The sequence below is a fragment of the Stegodyphus dumicola genome, chromosome X1 (genome assembly GCF_044657685.1).
Source record: "Stegodyphus dumicola isolate Sdum_Otavi_A_Nest chromosome X1, ASM4465768v1".
Classification (NCBI taxonomy): Eukaryota; Metazoa; Arthropoda; class Arachnida; order Araneae; family Eresidae; genus Stegodyphus; species Stegodyphus dumicola.
The window spans coordinates 199,382,371-199,397,724 of NC_140780.1; the positions used below are offsets into that span (position 1 = coordinate 199,382,371).

Genomic DNA, 15,354 nt, shown 5'->3' on the forward strand with positions numbered 1-15,354 from the left:
GTAAATTGATTTAATTTCAATAAATACTACAAAACATTATTAATTAATTGAAGTAATATTTTTACAAACCTCGTTTACGTTCCTATTCATAGTATGCGAACACATCTCAACAAATTTCTGTACTGCATGTGACAATGTGACTACATTAACTGCATGTACTGACGACTGATGACAAGCACGATGTGTTGAGCAACAGCCTTTCCTTGTATGTAACGTGAGATGAAAATGAAACCATGAAACGTCACGATATGACGTGACGAATTATCATCGCCGCTGCCACAGATTGGTTTTGCTTATATTCTAATCGGTACTATTTGTAACATGCACGTTCCCCTCCTTCGTATATATTTTTTATTGTTTGAAATTTATCTGGTACCCTTGGAAATGCTCTCTCTCACCCCTCACGTACACGCACCACAGGTTAAGAACCACTGGTCTCTATGTATAAAGTATAAACCAAATTTCTCGCGTATTTTCGCCTCTTTTCATTAATTTTTATCGCCCAAAAGTCGAGAGGGGAAAATTATGCGAATAGTTTAACTTCCGAAGGACGTGGTTATAGTAAGAACATAGTGAATGAATAGTAATCATGGATAAACTACAGCTAACTATCGCAATATTACTTATTTAAAACAAATCTACTTCTCAATAAGAATACATAGCAATATTAACATTATCTAATACGATATCTTCATTTCTATTTCCCTTTAACTGAATATCGCCCGTTATTATCTTCTTATCATTGTCTCTGCTACTCCTTAGGCATCAAATCATGCATAAATAGAGAAGGTAAATGTGCAGCTGATTCAGTGAAATCGTAGACTGAATGTCAACTCGTGCTTACTTCGCTATGATGATTCTGTTCTTGTATTAGGCTTGCGTAAAGTTTAACATTTAGAAGGGAAAGTTCGGCGCAGGTAGTTTGTGTGGGTTTGCCTTTTTGTTAGCAAAATGAAAACAATCACTAAGTGGACGAATCCATTTTAAAATTTAGGGGAGTTAGTTCTCTGAAAACATTATCAGAAAAATTGAAAATACACACAAACCGTGGTCTACAAAAGGCCTTACCCTGTCCTTTGTTGTCGCAACCGTTGGTCATAGACATATAGTTACACAAATATTTTAAATAAAGCAAATGTTCATGTTTTGGTAATCTCAAATTAGAAAGAATCAATTTTGGGCAAATTACGAAACCTTTTATGCGGCTTTTTAGTCCATACATCTTATTAAAGTTTTATACTCATTTTGAAACGCACAGTACAGGAAATTTTATTCCCATACGACAGAAACTGAAACAAATATTTCATTAAAAAAATCTGCGATATTTGACGCCGTTTTCTACTCGTCTTGAGGGTCAGTTAATAAATAAATTAGAACAGTTCGAGGTTAATGTTTTCCACCTAAAATATCATTCAGTAATATTCTCTTGTGATTTACTTGTGCGTAACATTCTTTATTTTATAATTTTGCTACAAATGGTATGCCGTAAGTATTTTCAGGCAAGTATCTCATAAATTTTGAAACGTTCGAAATATGTTATTAATATTCTTATGCAATTTTCTTACTTTGGAATCCTAATTTGAAAATCATAGAAAAAATTCAGTAAACTAGGAATATTTTTAATTTTTAATTTATGCAAACTATGTTAAGAGTTGATGGTATGGCAATACCGAAGCCTGCCATTATTTTCTATAACAAGAATTCTGAAAGATTCTGTGAAAAACATCTCTAGTTTGAAACAAATTATATTCATCAATGCTCATCACTTAATCTATTAACATCAGAAGTTTTTTCTCAGCAGCAACACTTTAGTTAAATACAAATACAAATATTTAGCTCTTTAGTTTATGTACGGTCCGTGAATATGATATCCAACGTTAAAGCTAAATATCTTGATAAATTTTTTTCGTACGGGAGCCACACGTTTCATACCGTGCTTTTATAATAACATTTTCCTAAATATAAATTTAAGGATGTAGGGAACGCATAAAACGTTAGAATTCGAAATGGATTTTCTTTTTTTAGTTAAAAATACCAAAACATGAATATTTCCGTCATTTAAAATATTTTTTTTTGTAAGTTAGTATTATATGACTATGACTAAAGGTTTCGAAAATAAAGGCTGGATAAAGAAATCTTTGGACACGGTGTATGTGTGTGTGCGTGTGTGTGTGTGTACATATAATGGATGTACTTATAATAAAATTTAGTTATATTATGCAGTTGATCAGCACTAGAGAATTCCTCATTAGTGAATTTTCTCACCCAAACAGAATTTCATGCGGAATTTTTAGTTCTCCAAATCCTGAAAAAGGTTGAATGGCTTTTCAAAAAGTGATTGAGTTTGAGTTTCTATTTGAAAATTAAAGATTTTTTGCAAAGAAAATTATACTAAATTCTTATATTCCTGATTTATAACTTAAGTGTCTATGAACAGTGAAAAATAATACTCCTTATTTAAAATTTAGCTGTCCGCCCATCCTCCCCTCACATATACTGAAAGTTAAAAAAACCTTTTAAAGAGCATGATTACTTTTATCATTATGTCTAGTTCCCAGCTTTATTAATACAAGGTTCATCCAAAACGTAAGTACCACTTGGGTATTAACAACATTAGCAATTTGACTTTATTTATATTTATTATAGAAAAATCTACACAACTTAAACTACTTTTCGACATATTCACCATGCGAATCAAAGAATATGTCATATCTTGGAACTAATTACATTAATCCCTTGTCATTGTACCTTATAACCTTGTACTTTGTAACTCTGTAATTACAATAGACCTGCTTCGTACAATTCGGCCGGTTGTGACCCGAACCAGTTCTGGACGTATATCTAGATATTATCATCACTTACAAAATGCTGGCCGGCAAGAAATTTCTTCAGATGAGAAATCAAATAGAAGTCGGATGGAGCTAGGTCCGAACTATAGAGTGACAGAATTGTTCGAAATGATTCAAGCAGCCTCATCGTTACACGTGCAGTATCAGTGCCTCCTAGATTATAAAGCCAATGGACAGGTTGTAGAAACAAGTGTGACGTCAAAGTTAGTAGGCCCACGTGATGTTCTCGAGGTTTGGATTCTCAATTGGGAAGCCATTGCTTTGCGGTGTACATAGACTGGAATGTTAGCACGTGCTGTCGGGGAGAAGAAATACTTGGTAAGTTCGTATTTATTGAAATGTAACTTTATATTTTGTTCATTGAAATAAACGCTTGCTATTACTAATGTTGAATTAAATTAAGTATTAATTGCTTAATTATTAGTAACACACGTATACTTATTATGTTTATCTCCGTATTGATTAGCCATTATTATTATTATTAATCTTATTTCTGAATTTACTTAATATATTTTGTTTAAGTGCATCACCGAAGTTTTAATTTTATGTGTGCAGTATCTAATGTTACGTATTTTCTTTTATAAAAGTTTTTTTTTTATTATTTCATTACTGTTTTACGAATTTTTAACCTAATCATTTATACAAAGCTTAACAGTTTTTAAAAATGTAATTGAAAGTAAACCTATACAATAAATCTAGTTAAATTAATAATTACGTATATCAGTTAACAAACGTATGTACGCTAATATGTAAGTGTGTAGAATAAATATAATAGCTAATATGTATAGCTAATATGTGAGTGCATTGTATAATGAGTGTAAGTATAAGTGAGAATGGCAAACTTTTAAAGTTATGTGATCAAAGCGTTCAGTATTTGAAGAACAGTAGTAAAAACGTTTGTTTTGTGAGTTTAATTATGTATTAACTTATCACTATTGAAAGATGTATTTTATGTGGTTTCTAAATTTATACTGTGTATTTGCATACAATGTATTTAAATATTAAAGCAGTAAATTCATCTTAACATTCCATAAATAGTGTTTAGTTTACCAAACAAAGTCTTTCTTCAGATTTCACGTATATATTTTACTGTTCAATATTCTAAATATTCTAAACATGATTCGCCTGAAGTTTGATATTATTTTCATTTGACTGTTTCAGCATGTTTTAAATATCAAAATTATCATCATTGATGCAAGTAATAATTTCAGTATAATAATAGATATCTTAATAGAAGCTTAGATGTTCTTCAGATACGAATTTCTTGAAGTCTCATTTATTCAAATGTTTGAATGAAATTTGAAATTCTCCACCGTTGGTTTATGGTGTATCGAATTTCAATGTATAATTATGCAAATTTAAATTGTTATAACATTTAGTATTTATATAACTGATTTTTGTACTGTTTTTACAGAAAATATGCCATTTAAATGCTGTGTAACTGGTTGTCGGGGAAATTATAAAGGTACTGAAAAGGTGCATACATTTTCCTTTCCCAAAAATGATGCTCTTAGAGAGAGGTGGCTAAGAAATATACCTAGGAAGGACTTCTCAGCAACTCCATATTCTCGGGTAGGTGTAATCCTAATTAATTTATTAAGATTCAATAAATTGTTGGTAGAATATTCTTAGTCTGCTATGGAAACTTTCTGCAAGCTGATGTTTACCTCCCGCCAACATGTATTTTTACCTCCCGCCAACATGTATAAATAGGCTTCAGTGTATAGTTTTCTATTTGATGAATCAACAAATTACATTTAATTTACAAACAATCAAGGGCTAATGATACTTCGAAGCTCGTTGCTGTATAAGCCATAGAATAGGCAGGAGGTCGTATGCTGTCATGATCAGATTTTTTATATGTAGTGTTAACTGATCCTTAAATATTTGAAAAAAAATTTTAATTTGCATATATGCATTTAAAATTTAACCTGCCCAAAGCATTGCCAAAGCTTGAATGTTTTTATTTATAAGGAAAGTGATTCAATCTTGCTTTACAGTTGGTTGTTTTAAGAAGTTAGTTACATGATGTCTTCCTTTTACTTAATAGGTGCGCCATAAACATTTTCAACCTGATGACCTCATCTGGGAAACATCAGCTTTCAATGAAAAAAATGGGAAAATCATTAAAGCTTCACTGCAGAGACCAAAACTAAAAGAAGGCGCTTTTCCTAGCATATTTGATGGCTGTCCATCGTATTTATCTTCACAAGCTGGTAGTTCGAGAAAAAGTCCGAATGAGAAAAAAATGGAACGAGAAGCAAACCTCATGATGAAAGCTATTGCTCATAGTAAATTATCAGCTGCTGAGTATTATAAATCGAGGACATTTTCAGACTTTAATGAACTTTTAACCTGTTGTATGCAATATAAATTTTCTACATTTTGGAACGTTGTGCACAAAGACAATATCTTGATGTTTTTGAATTTAAAATGCACTGATGGATGTGTAAAATTGCTTTATGCAGTCCACATTACTGCAGATCTTTTATTATCTGTATCGTTTCAAAATAAGTTATTGACTCATATCAGTAGTAAGTATAATGAGTTACCTATAAAAGTAAGTAATATTAATGAAATTCATGAAATACTTGATCATATTGAAATGTTAGAAACTAAAGACTTAATGAATTCGATTGAAATTATAATCAACCTGATGAAATCTTTTAAGTTTCACAAATGAAGGTGATAAAATTTTATTTGAGTTCATGATTGAACAACTTTCTCTTGTAAAATGTAAGCCCCAAAATCGTCAATATTCATCCAATACCTTAATTTTAGCTTCTATGTTTTATTTGTTATCGCCCCAAGCATATAAATTTGTCCGACAATCTGGTAATTTAATTTTGCCTCATCCAAGTACTATACATAAAATAAGTTCTAAATTAAATGTAAATTCCCAAAAGGAAACAGATGATATGTTGTTTTTGGCATATGCTAAGCAAAAAGCTTGCTATCTGAAAGAGCATGAATTATATGTTTCATTAATGATGGATGAAATTCACATCAGACCTTTTCTTGACTACAAAAGTGGAGATATTGTTGGAATTGGCCAGGAAGTTGATAACTTAGCTTCTAGTGCACATGTATTTATGATACAGAGTATTTTGTGCTGCTTTAAAGATGTTGTCCATATATTACCATCGAAGAAAATGACAGCTGAAGTTTTGTTCACTGTTTTGAAAAAAATAATTGTTGGTCTTGAAGCAATAGGTTTCAAAGTAATTGTTGTTGTTAGTGACAATAATTCCATTAATAGAAGATGTATATCTCTGTTTAATAATCCATTATCAAATTTTGTATTTCCTCATCCTGTTGATGCAACTCGTCCATTGTTTTATGCAGTTGATTCTGTTCATATCATTAAAAGTGTTCGTAACAACTGATTAAACCAGAAAAACCCTGAACAAGCTATGTATTTTCCAAATTTTGACTTGTCTTCAAATAATGTATGTACCTCTTCATTTCTTACTTTAAAAAATATATATGAAGCTGAAAGTGGTAATTTGTTAAAATATGGATATACAATATCTCGTAAAGCTCTGTGGCCTACAAATTTAGAACGTCAAAGTGTGAAACTGGCTTTACAAATTTTCAACGATCAAACATCACAAGGCCTGAAAGAATTAGGAGTAAAGCATAATTTGTTAAATTTTCACAAAACATCTGCATATATTAAAATATTTTCGTCGTGGTTTTCAATAATGAATGTTAAAACACCAAACAAGGGGGTACATTCTTGTGATGCCTTCTGTAAACCATTAGTATGGAATGAATCAGACAAGAAGTTTGTATTTTTAAATAATTTTCTTGATTGGTTGATGAAATGGAAAGAAATGAAGAGTGATACGGGTAGGTTGACAAAAGAGACACTTTCTGCTCTTATATTAACAACAACGTGTATGATAGAAATGTGTAGGTATTGTCTAGGTGAACTCAACATGTCGTATTTTTTGCCCGGTAAAATTCAGACAGATGAATTGGAACGTCGTTTTAGTTTATATCGCAGGATGGCTGGAACAAATTATCATATATCACTTCTACAGGTTTTTGAAGTAGAAAACAAACTACGTGCATGTTCTGTATTAAATCTAACTATGATATTGAAAAGTAAAGGGACAATTGTTATCGATGACTTTTCTAACTCTTTTGATTTGATTAATGATAGTTCCCATGAATCTATTGTAAAATATTTTCATAATTTCAAGCATATTAATGTCACAGATAATGATCTTGAAACTATGGTTGATAAATTACCTTTAATTGCATACTTGGCTGGATATTGTTGCCACTCAGTTATGAATAGGCTAAAATGTGATGACTGTGGAGGTAATTTAGTTATTGAAAAACCACTAATAATTCCTCCCAATTTCAAACATATTCATAATTGTGATAGAGGTGGGTTAAAGTACCCATCTGCTGATGTCATCAATGTAATACTGCATAATTTTATTGTCATACAGAAGCTCATAAGCCCTGAATATGAAAATAGTTTCCTCTAAGTATGTAACCAACGTAATTTAATATCCACTATGATATTAGAAATTCTTATGTGTAAGGAAATTAAAATTATTTCCTGTAAAAACCATTTGTCACGTAAAATTATGCAACTGCTTATATACTCATGCACAAATACTCTTTTAAACAATTATTGTAAATTCAAAAATGATAGCTTTTCTAAATATTCAGATAAAAGAAAACTAAAAACACTTGCTATGTAAGCATAACAAACAAAGAATATATTAGAAATGTACCAATATAATTTTTTGGCCTGAAAATAATTTTAGTGCATTTCACTTTTTTAATTTTAATTGCTCTCTAAACATGCATTAGTAAATATATGTGTAATTTTATTATTTTTGTAATTTAATTTCTTGTTTCTGTATTAAAATATTAAAAATTATGGAATTGTATTTAAATATGTTATATAAATAAATAATTTTAAAGACTTCATTTGTTGTACTGTATTATTTTATATAGGTAACAGCAATAGTTGTCCATTACATACCAGCAATTAATTTAGATTTATGTTAATGCTTTTCATATCAAAATATTTTTTCATTTAAAATATAAACTGTATGCTTGGATGTTACTTTTAAGTAATCTTTGTATATTATTATATATATGTGATATATTAGAAGTTTGTACGATGAGAAAACTTAGTAGGTACTATGTGTATATATTTACATGCATGATATTTTAATCACAGGGTTAGAAATATGGATGCGTAAACCCAGAAATTCGGAAATATAATTGAATAATTTGGAAAGATCTTGAATTTGGGAGAACAGATGAACTTGGGGAGGGGGGAGAAAATAAAATTTAGGATAGTCAATTTTAAGGTCGCCAATTATTTCTTAACATAGCCATCATATTTTATTATATCTTACATATGTAATTATGTGTTTGTAGATGCATCTGAAGAAGCTGTTGGAAGCACCAGGATGGGAACCTACATCCAAATTGGTTTTCATTCTAGAAAATTAAGGTCTTATGAGCAAAATTATGCAATTACTGAATTAGAATGTTTTGTATTGATGATGCAGATAAATTTTATTAATACTTACTCAGTAATTATTTTACTGTACACACTGATCACGCTGCTTTAGTTTGGCTTAAGAACATTAAAGATCTTACAGGTAGGTTATTTAGATGGTCTTTAAAATTATCTATGCATGATTTTGATATAAAATATGAAAATAGTTCTACTAATATTGAAGCTGATATGTTAACTAGAAATCCTATTTGTCAACATTTAAGTTTGGAAGTTAATTTATTCTCATTAGAAGAAAATAAAGAGCATCAAAATTTAGATAATGTATATAATCCTAAGTATAAAGAAATTAATGATGTGTTAACTATTAAAAAGCAAGGATTATACAAAATCATAATAGCAATCTCTCTTTGTACTAAATTACTTTAAAAGGCTCATATTAATCTTGTCAATATTATTGGTCAGGAATTGTCTGTCCAAGATGCTAAAATTTTTTGTAAACATTGCGAAGTATGTCAGTTTAATAAGAAAAGTAAACAAAAGAGATTTGGTTTAATGTGAACCTTTTGAATTATCTATTGATACTGTTGGTGGTTTAAACTATTATAATTATATTAAAATGTATATTCACTTAATTATTGATCATGCTACTCATTAAATATGGATTTTTTGCTTCTAAAAGTGTAACTACAGATAGTTACATAAATAGTTTAAGACAAATTTTTCAAATTCAAGTACCAAAGAAAATTTTAAGTGATAGAAATGCTGCTTCTTCCAAATTTAAGCACTTTTTAAGAAATCATAATGTAAAACAATTATTAACTACTAACGGGCCTCAAACTAATGGTAAAGTTGAACGAGTTACTCAAACAAATATAATTAAACTGTAAATTAAATTCTTATCAGGCTAATATTGCATGGACAAAATTGTTACCTCAAGTTACTGAATAATGTAATAATACACCTCATTGTGTTGCAAAATTCCCGCAATCTTATTTAATGTATGGAAAATTGCCTTATGATCCTCTACTTGAAAATCAAGAAGTCTGTCCACCAATCCTTTCTTAACATAGCCAGAGTATTTAATTATATCATATATATATATAATAATTTCCACACATTTGAGAGTATATTTAAGACTAATAAATGTAAATTTTCCTTGATGAAATTTTAAATTCTGATTTTCAAGGAATATGATTTTATGAAAACATGATATTATGTCTATAGATGAGATAAAGCAACATATCAGAAATTTTTAAGATATTGAGGAGTTTTGGTTTTCAGAACTAATTTTTAATTGAATGATTTGAAAATTCAGCATCTACTAATCGTTTTATAAAGCCAAATTCGATATTCAAGATCAAGTTTTGCTGGACTAAGTATCAAATCTTATTACATTACATATGAAATTTTAATGCATCTTTAATGAGTTTTATTGCTCTTGCATTGTAATGTTCAAAGATATTCCGATAGTAAAATAAATTTTTTATTGCGGAAATATAGTTTCTGGATTATTCTGAGAGTTCATTATTTAACGCAAATTCATACTCGTATGCACGGAGAAATCGCTATCGGAAGTTCCGCCGTTTCATATTATGCGGCCTAGTGCTCGTGACGTCACAGACCAGTCCGACGGCTTTATATCTAGGAGGCACTGGCAGTATGCGGTCGTGCTTTGTCAAAAAGCCATACAGGAAGTCAGTAGTCAGTACCAGAAGCCTTTTGTTCTGTATCGCACGCCGTAACTTCTTTTGTGTCTCAGAGTAAGCTGTAGGGTTGATTGTTGGGCCTCGTTCCATCCAATCCACAAACAAAATTTCTTGACAGTCCCAAACACGGTGTACATGATTTTTCTTGAAGTGAGATGCGGCTTTGTTTACTTGGGTTCGGGTTACTGGTATGCCACAATTCCAGTGATTGTCGTTTCGTTTCCGGTATCTCGTAACAAATCCATGTTTCATCACCTGTGACAATCCTTGTCAAAAATTTTTTTCCTTATGTAGTGTGGGCTGCAAAACCTCCAAGGCTGCTCCCATGCGTTTCTGTTTTTGAACGTACGTTATGGTTTTGGGTACCGATTGCAAACATAGTTTATTGTAGTGCAAATGTTCAGTCAAAACTCCGTGTAATAAAGACCATGAAAAGTTTGAAAATGCATTGAACAAATTAAAAATCGAGAATCGCTTATTGGAACGAACTTTTTCGTCGATGCAGCGCACCAGTTCTTCGGTGATCAACGACGGACGTCCATTGCGCTCCTCATCGTGGACATTTTTCCTTCCTTTGTTCGCTCACTTTCACACCACACCTTCACTCATTGCGTCCTCTCCGAAAATTTCACCTATCTGACGATAAATTTCATAAGAGCGAATATTTCTTGCATTCAAAAACTTGACAACGGCTCTTAGTTTACAGCTGGCGGACCGATCGACAATTTTAAACATGATTACCGACAAACATTGGCTTCAAACATTATCATAAACAAAAAACATGGCTAGGATAATCCATTCTTGAATTGACCGTTGTAATTACGCATGCGCGACCTTCGTGCTGTCAGATGCGCAAAAGATATGCGCAAACGGTACTTACTTTCTGGATTAGCTTAGTAAATAAACTAATTGCAAAAAATTGCTGTCATTACTGTTTTGAAACTTTTATTGAGTTTACAAAATGCGTAACATTAGAGCCGGCTATAAATAGTATTATAGGCAGCAGCTTAGGGCGCCAATGCTGGAAGGGACGCCGAAAATACTGGAAGCAGGTACACCTGGCGTAGTTATAAAAACTAAACAAAAATCTAATCTTAATATTGAAGTAAAGCTGACTTTGGACAAATTTGCTTTAGACCGAAAGGTTGTTTCTACTTTTCGAAAACTTCTGGCCTTTTTTCATGTGTATTCCCAGGTGTTAAACTGTTGAAACTAGATTAGTGGTCATGTCTCGCATGCATCCTATTTTACAAAAGAGAGGGAAATTATGATTTTTGCTTTAATTAATTAAATATTAACTGCATTAGAAATAAAGAGAATTGCATCAAGTTATGTATGATTTTCCTGCCCTGGAATTTACTGGCTGCGAAAAAAAAAAAAAAAAAAAAAAAAAAAAGGAATAGCATAAAATGTATCAAATTTCATTAGATAAAACTTGGTTTTCTTGAATACAAATTATGTCATTTAAAGACCTTTCAATCATGAGTATTCTACTGTAATATTCTGATTTTTTTCTGTGTTCTACTTTTGCCTAGCTGTAAAGGACATCGTTCTTGAGAGTGCTTTCTTAATTACTAGGGATGTTTCTTTGACTTTGTTTTTTTATAATTCTCTTACTTTATTATCTGTAGTTTCGTAATGAGTAACATTTTTGTGCTAATTTCTTAATCTATACTGACACTAAAATTTCTTTTACATTACAGCGTGAGAACCACTTGCTTAACTTCTAAGTGATAACTGTACGCGTAGGAACTACACAGGAAAAGAATTAAAAGTACCCTTTATTAAACTCTTTAAAATTCACAATGCGTCAACTTGACGCTAACACACTACACCTCACTCAGGCGCTAACTGTGTAGAGATATTAGGTATTTTTGGAAGCAGGAGAATTGAAAAATTAGCAAACGCCTTCGCCGGGAATCGAACCACGGACCTCTGAATACCGGCTCAGTGTGCTGACCATTACACCACGAAGGCACGCTAGGAAGGTGGGAGAAATACCTTATAACTGAAATAACGAGAACTAAACTAAAAATTTGAAGATATTCACAAGTAGCAGAACTTAAGCTACAGAACTCAGATAGTCCTGTTTCTTAACCAGTTAACTGTGGCGCTTTCGTTTAAGAGTGCGCACCGTTTTGTGTCGCCAGAATCGAGCCATGACGAGTTTATTCGTCAATCACAGAGTAAGTTGCGCTGGTAAGATATTTGATGAAAAAGATGGGTTTATTTTATAAAATTGAAAATTTTATTACTAATGTTTACTTATTTGGTTAACATAAGCATATATTACATACATATTAAACTAAAAACGCAATAAATTAAATTAAATATTATACATATCAAAGTAAGAATTTAAATTCCTGCTGTGGAGTGATATTCAGCGAAACAGGGACATAATACATAATTGGGACTTTGCAAATCGAACATCAGTAACGCGATTCCTTTCTGATCTTATGTTTGTAGCAATGCTAACACCTTCGCATAGGGTTTTTTTTTCGATGTTCCGGATTCTAATTGGCTTATATTAGGTCTAAATGGCCGAGTTTGTGTCGATTTATTTTTTTCAATTGGATACGTCGTAAAAGTGTCTTCAATAAACTTGAGCAAAAAGTTGATGCGCGATAATGTTCCATTATTTTTTTTATATAATATGAATGCATTCAAACACATAATGTCTAAAAAATGGAGAAATATATTTTTACAGTACTTTATGAGTCGTTTTCTTGCTGTGGAGTACGCTATAATAACTCCATCGCTCATATCCACTCTACCCATTTTTTTATTATAATCAATTACTAGCTATGGTTTCTTTAATATTATTTTTCTTTTCTCTGTTTCTATTACGTTGTCATTATGTACAGTACTTACTAAATAAACCTCCTTATTATCTTTCCATTTCATTATACGCATGACGAGTATACTCGTCAATACACAAAATTGTGCCGCTTCTCTATGACGAGTATACTCGTTAATCACAGTTAACTCGTTAAACCAGCGTCGGAAATTAGTGGCAGCAACTGTTATGCCACGTAAACGTACTGTTATGCCCCGTAAACCAGCAATACATGCGGAAACAGAAGCTCACGCTAGAGGTGACGACAAATGCCCAAAACTCTCTAACTTTCCGTCTTTTCTCCTTAAAGTAGAATTTGCATTTATTCACGCGCGCTACCAAATTTAAATATTCTGGCATTGTCAATTAGGGGAATGAAGGCTTATAAGAAAGAACTTAAAATTACATAAAATTGGTTATTTAAAATAAATATAAATCTCTACAACTGAAAGCTAACTTTCAGGGATATACTGACTTGTTCCAAGAGTTTTGTAGCAAACTCTGTAACTTAATAATTCCTCGTATGACTCATTAACTGCTTGATTTCGTTCTGTATCAATTATTTCATTATAAATTACATCATAGCTAGATGTAGTCCACAAGTCTATAATATAAATGATGATAACAGCCGATTAACTTTTAAGTTAAATCATCGCATTTATGTCATTCATGATGCTTGCTGCAAAGTGGCTGTATATAGCACTAAATCCAGATTCTTCCATCTTAGCTGCTCTTGTTCCCTTGGGAAAAAATAATGAAACATTTCTTCCCATTACTGATGGGAAATTGTGCACATTCATATTTATGTAGAATCAGTCTTTTTAGCGAAAAGGAGTCAAGAGATATGTTTATCTAGCCAAAATTTTATTTCAGACTTTGGCCTTGAGTTTATTTTGCTATTTGTATGTGGTAGTTATTACAAAAACTAAACTGTTGTTTGCTGCGCCTACCTGTGACAAATGTTGGAAATGCAGAAAAAAGTAACGATGTAATTAAGAGCTTTCCAGAAGATGACATCTGTGAAAGCATTCAGGAGTTCGATGAACGTTCAAAGAGACACACAGCATTAGAATAAATGAACAATGATAAGGTTATTCTCCTCAAATATCAGTTTTTCCATGGATTCAGTTCAGAAATTTCGTAGATGCACTGTGGATGTATTTGGGTTTTTTGAGTGTTGCAACTGCGAGAACATTGTTACAACCACTTGGTAAATATATATGATAATCAATTCCCAGGTCTTATGCTAGACAGAAACAACTCAGGAGGTAATTATTCAAGCATTCATCGATGCAAGCTTGTAGAGAATATTTATAGACTTATTACGGAAATCTTATGGTTTGGTTTAGTTTATTATGGCAAAGCTCACTAGGACTATAGGCCTAAGGGGAGGGATGCCTTCATAGAGGATTTTCTGAGGTCAAACTAGCTCGTATATATGATACACCTGGGGAAAACCACGAAAACGCCCATGCAGCCAACCCGTTCGTTTGCATTCGAACGCAGGTTGGAACTACCAGAGTTTAGCGATTTCACCGCTCGGCTGTTTCAGTTCCAGTTGCAGCTGTCGCCGCGTCTAGCTTGCTAAGTATGCAAGCTGTATACCGGCTATCGTAACATAGGTGATTCGAGGAGCGATGCAAGTACAAAAATGCTTGAGTAGGTCCAGAGAATAGGATGAAAGTTGGTGACCCCTTTGTTACGTGAGGGACGTGAAAACACATTTTACAGAATTAGACAGCACATAAAACGTAAAATACATATTTTCTCCAGAAAATAGCCCCTATTTACATAATATTTACAAGTATATGCTATGCTAAAATAGTAGAAAGTCCTACAAAATTAGGAAAAAGATTTAGAATGCTTGCACAATATGGAGTTGTAATATCAATTTTAAATCCTATGTAGGGAAATTTTGGGTTTCGTTTAATATAAAAGCTGCGAAAGGGAGCAAGTGCTGATCTTGCAGAATTTCATAGCTGAAGAAATTTTAATGATTCATAATGTTGCAATCTTTTGCGTCCTGATAGAATTGCTTATTAATCTTTCGTAAGAGCTTCGCTAGGGGTTCTACTTTGAAGTCATCATGAAGACATTTATTCCTTACAAAAAAGTGGACATCTGTGATGATACGCAGGTATCTGTTCTGCACCACTTGTAATTTATTAAGTTCCTGGTCAGTAATTGTCGTCCAGACAGTTGAAGCGTAGGCCCTAATAACAGAAATATTAATGAGTCTGTTCTTATTCAAATCTAGTGAAGAGAATTTTCCAATGACGGTATTAAGACATATAATGATATTTAGAGCGCTGTCTCGCACGTTATTAACGTGGTGAGTCCATGTGAGGTGATCGTTAAACAATATTCCAAGGTACTTTGCTAGAATTATTTTGCTGAATTTGTGGGAAATCCGCGGCATAAAATAGATATAAAATTGGTCCTAGGACCAAGCCTTGTGGAATACCG

At 32.0% G+C, this 15,354-nt stretch overlaps 1 pseudogene across 1 annotated transcript; it reads left to right on the plus strand.

The window, feature by feature from the left end:
- The first annotated feature begins 3,048 nt into the window (after window positions 1-3,048).
- LOC118181654 (uncharacterized) lies at window positions 3,049-7,802 on the plus strand (annotated as a pseudogene). Its single transcript, XR_015038600.1, has 3 exons — window positions 3,049-3,167; window positions 4,264-4,421; window positions 4,900-7,802. The product of XR_015038600.1 is annotated as an uncharacterized LOC118181654 (transcript).
- Window positions 7,803-15,354: the final 7,552 nt, after the last annotated feature.